The sequence below is a fragment of the Arachis hypogaea genome, chromosome 1 (assembly GCF_003086295.3).
Source record: "Arachis hypogaea cultivar Tifrunner chromosome 1, arahy.Tifrunner.gnm2.J5K5, whole genome shotgun sequence".
NCBI classification, from domain to species: domain Eukaryota; kingdom Viridiplantae; phylum Streptophyta; class Magnoliopsida; order Fabales; family Fabaceae; genus Arachis; species Arachis hypogaea.
In genome coordinates this window covers 16,418,243-16,422,949 of record NC_092036.1, presented here as the reverse complement: position 1 = coordinate 16,422,949, position 4,707 = coordinate 16,418,243, and the positions used below count along the sequence as shown (strand labels likewise).

The 4,707-nt window shown below is 39.4% G+C and overlaps 1 non-coding gene across 1 annotated transcript; it reads right to left on the bottom strand.

Moving 5' to 3' along the window:
- Positions 1–4,130: 4,130 nt before the first annotated feature.
- On the bottom strand, positions 4,131–4,238 carry LOC112716218 (small nucleolar RNA R71). Its single transcript, XR_003160219.1, has one exon. It is a non-coding gene; the product is annotated as a small nucleolar RNA R71 (small nucleolar RNA).
- Positions 4,239–4,707: the final 469 nt, after the last annotated feature.

The window sequence follows — 4,707 nt, the reverse complement described above, 5'->3', positions numbered from 1 at the left end:
TTCTGGTGCTCCTCCTAGTAAGAAGCAAAAAACAATTGAGCCTTTCAACCTTGATGCTCCTGACTTTGATGCGGTCGAGTTTGTAGATCAGCAGATCGGTTCTTATGGTGTCCTCCCTATGGATGACGTGTCACTTCTTCATCATTTTGATTATATAACTCAAAGTAGTATCAAGATGGCACACATGGGAGCGACCCTGTATCGAACTGCTCAAAGTCTTCCTCTTCATGCCACCAAAGCTTTTTTGGAGGAGGCCACTGATGAGCGGATAATTTGTACGCTTTTTGGCATTGTTTTTAGTATGTTTTTGGTATGATCTAGTTAGTTTTTAGTATATTTTTATTAGTTTTTAGTTAAAATTCACTTTTCTGGACTTTACTATGAGTTTGTGTGTTTTTCTGTGATTTCAGGTATTTTCTGGCTGAAATTGAGGGACCTGAGCAAAAATCTGATTCAGAGACCAAAAAGGACTGCAGATGTTGTTGGATTCTGACCTCCCTGCACTCGAAGTGAATTTTTTGGAGCTACAGAAGCCCAATTGGCGCGCTCTCAACGGCGTTGGAAAGTAGACATCCTGGGCTTTCCAGCAATATATGATAGTCCATACTTTGCCCAAGATTTGATGGCCCAAACCGGCGTTCAAAGTCACCCTCAGGAATTCCAGCGTTAAACGCCGGAACTGGCACCAAAATGGGAGTTAAACGCCCAAACTGGCATAAAAGCTGGCGTTTAACTCCAAGAAGAGTCTCTACACGAAATTGCTTCATTGCTCAGCCCAAGCACACACCAAGTGGGCCCGGAAGTGGATTTTTATGTCATTTACTCATCTCTGTAAACCCTAGGCTACTAGTTTTCTATAAGTAAGACATTATACTATTGTATTTTCATCTTGGTATCTGGGGATCTTTGGAATCTTTTGTTCTTTAGATCTTTTGATCACTTTGGGAGGCTGGCCATTCGGCCATGCCTAGACCTTGTTCTTATGTATTTTCAACGGTGGAGTTTCTACACACCATAGATTAAGGTGTGGAGCTCTGCTGTACCTCGAGTATTAATGCAATTACTATTGTTCTTCTATTCAATTCCGCTTGTTCTTTGTCTAAGATATCACTTGTTCTTCAACTTGATGAATGTGATGATCCGTGACACTCATCATCATTCTCACCTATGAACGTGTGACTGACAACCACCTCTGTTCTACCTTCGATTGGGTGAATATCTCTTGGATTCCTGATACACGATGCATGGTTGATCGCCTGACAACCGAGTGCTCGCCTGACAAACGAGCCAGCCATTCCGTGAGATTAGAGTCTTCGTGGTATAGGCTAGAACTGATGGCGGCATTCAAGAGAATCCGGAAGGTCTTACCTTGTCTGTGGTATTCTGAGTAGGATTCAATGATTAAATGACTGTGACGTGCTTCAAACTCCTGAGGGCGGGGCATTAGTGACAGACGCAAAAGAATCACTGGATTCTATTCCGGTCTGATCGAGAACCGACAGATGGATAGCCGTGCCGTGACAGGGTGCGTTGAACATTTCCACTGAGAGGATGGGAGGTAGCCACTGACAACGGTGAAACCCTTGCTTGAGCTTGCCATGGAAAGGAGGAAGAAGGATTGGATGAAGACAGTAGGAAAGCAGAGAGATGGAAGGGAAGGCATCTTCATACGCTTATCTGAAATTCCTACCAATGAATTACATAAGTATCTCTATCTTTATCTTTATGTTTTATGCGTTTATCACCATACCCATTTGAGTTTGCCTGACTAAGATTTACAAGGTGACCATAGCTTGCTTCATACCAACAATCTCTGTGGAATCGACCCTTACTCGCGTAAGGTTTATTACTTGGACGACCCAGTACACTTGCTGGTTAGTTGTGCGAAGTTGTGTTTATGCCATGGTATTGAGCACCAAGTTTTTGGAGCCATTACTAGGGATTATTAGAGTTTTGAAAAGTATTGATCACAATTTCGCATACCAAGTTTTTGGCGCCGTTGCCGGGGATTGTTGAGTTTGGACAACTGAAGGTTCATCTTGTTGCTTAGATTAGGTATTTTTTTTTCGAAATTCTTGAAGGTGAATTCTAGAGTTTCATGATGATTTGTTGAAATCTGGCTGGCTGTGAAGCCATGTCTAATTTCATTGGACCGAGGTTTCAACTTATCATCACAAGAGCTTGTTGATTTCTATCAATCTTGCTTTTGGAGCAGTGATCTGCTAAGGCTTGGCTGGCCTTTGGCCATGTCTAGTGTTTTGGACCGAAGCTTTCTTTGAAAGCTTGGTTGGCTGTGAAGCCATGTCTAATTCCTGGACCGGAGTCTTAGACTAAACATTGCATGATTCCTGGAATTCTCATTAAGAATTTTGATATATTTTCCTTTCCTCTTAATTTTCAAAAAACACAAAAAAAATTTACAAAATCATAAAAACCAAAAATATTGTATGTTTCTTATTGAGACTCTATTCTCATTTTAAGTTTGGTGTCAATTGCATGCATTCATTCATGTGTCTTAAGGATCTTCAAGATGTTATTGATGATTTCTTATTCTAATCTTTGAATTCTCTTGACTTGAGTGTTTATGTGTCTCATATGTGTCTCATTAGTGTCAGTAGTATACAAACTGCTAAGTTTGGTGTCTTGCATGCATTGTTATTTGATTCTTGTTGCATTTTGATTATTCCTTATTATTAAAAATCCAAAAATATTTTTAATTTGTGTCTTCTCAAGTCAATAATACAGAGAATTAAAGATTCAGAACATGCTGCAGAGGAATTATACAGAAAAAGCTGGGCGTTCAAAACGCCCAGTGAAGAAGGACAGACTGGCGTTTAAACGCCAGCCAGGGTACCTGGTTGGGCGTTTAACGCCCAAAAAGGTATAGTTTTGGGCGTTAAACGCCAGAATGTGCACCATTCTGGGCGTTTAACGCCAGGATGGCACAAGAGGGAAGATTCTGTTTTTCAATGCAATTTTTTTCAGGTTTTCAAAGTTTTTCAAAATCAAATCTTTTTCAAATCATATCTTTTCAATCATGTGTTTTCAAAATCAATTTCTTTCCTTTTTCAAAGATACTTGCTATCAATTAATGATTTGATTCAACATTTCAAGTATGTTGCCTTTTCTGTTGAGAAAGGTTTAATGTTTGAATCATATCTTTTCTTGTTAGCCAAGTTTTTAATTTTCAAAATCAAATCTTTTTAAAATGTTTTTCAAATCATATTTTCTTAACCACATCTTTTTCAAAATAATTTTCAATCAAATCTTTCTGATTTCTAATTTCAAAATCTTTTTCAAAAATCACTTGATCTCTTTCCCACTCTTGGTTTTTGAAAATTAATTAGTGTTTTTCAAAATGTTTTCAAAATTTCTTACTTAATTTTCGAAAACCACTTCCCTTCTTCTCACATCCTTCTATTTATGGACTAACACTATTCCTTAATGCAAAATTCGAACTCCATCTTCTTTGATAAGTTCGAATTTTTCACTTCTGCCTTCCATTTTTCTTTTCCTCTGACACCTCAAGGAATCTCTATAACTGTGACATAGAGGATTCCATATTTTCTTGTTCCTTTCTCTCTCATATGAGCAGGAGCAAAGACAAATGCATTCTTGTTGAGGCTGATCCTGAACCTGAAAGGACCTTGAAGAGAAAGCTAAGAGAAGCCAAAGCACAACTCTCTGTAGAGGACCTAACCGAAATCTTCAAAGAAGAAGAACCTATGGCAGCCGAAAACAACAACAATGCCAACAATGCAAGGAAGGTGCTGGGTGACTTCACTGCACCTACTCCCGATTTCTATGGGAGAAGCATCTCTATCCCTGCCATTGGAGCAAACAACTTTGAGCTTAAGCCTCAATTAGTTTCTCTAATGCAACAGAATTGCAAGTTCCATGGACTTCCACTGGAAGATCCTCATCAGTTTTTGGCTGAGTTCTTGCAAATCTGTGACACTGTCAAGACTAATGGGGTTGACCCTGAGGTCTACAGACTTATGCTATTCCCTTTTGCTGTAAGAGACAGAGCTAGGACATGGTTGGACTCTCAACCTAAAGAAAGCCTGGACTCTTGGGAAAAGCTAGTCAATGCCTTCTTGGCAAAGTTCTTTCCACCTCAAAAATTGAGTAAGCTTAGAGTGGAAGTCCAAACCTTCAGACAGAAGGAAGGAGAATCCCTCTATGAAGCTTGGGAAAGATACAAACAATTAATCAGAAAGTGTCCTTCTGATATGCTTTCTGAATGGAGCATCATAGGTATTTTCTATGATGGTCTCTCTGAACTATCCAAGATGTCTTTGGATAGCTCTGCAGGAGGATCTCTTCATCTGAAGAAGACGCCTACTGAAGCTCAAGAACTGATTGAAATGGTTGCAAATAACCAATTCATGTACACTTCTGAAAGAAATCCTGTGAACAATGGGACTAGTCAGAAGAAAGGAGTTCTTGAGATTGACACTCTGAATGCCATATTGGCTCAGAATAAAATATTGACTCAACAAGTCAATATGATTTCTCAAAGTCTGTCTGGAATGCAAAATGCACCAAGCAGTACTAAGGAGGCTTCATCTGAGGAAGAAGCCTATGATCCTGAGAACCCTTCAATGGAAGAGGTGAATTACATGGGAGAACCCTATGGAAACACCTATAATCCTTCATGGAGAAATCATCCAAATTTTTCATGGAAGGATCAACAGAGACCCCAAC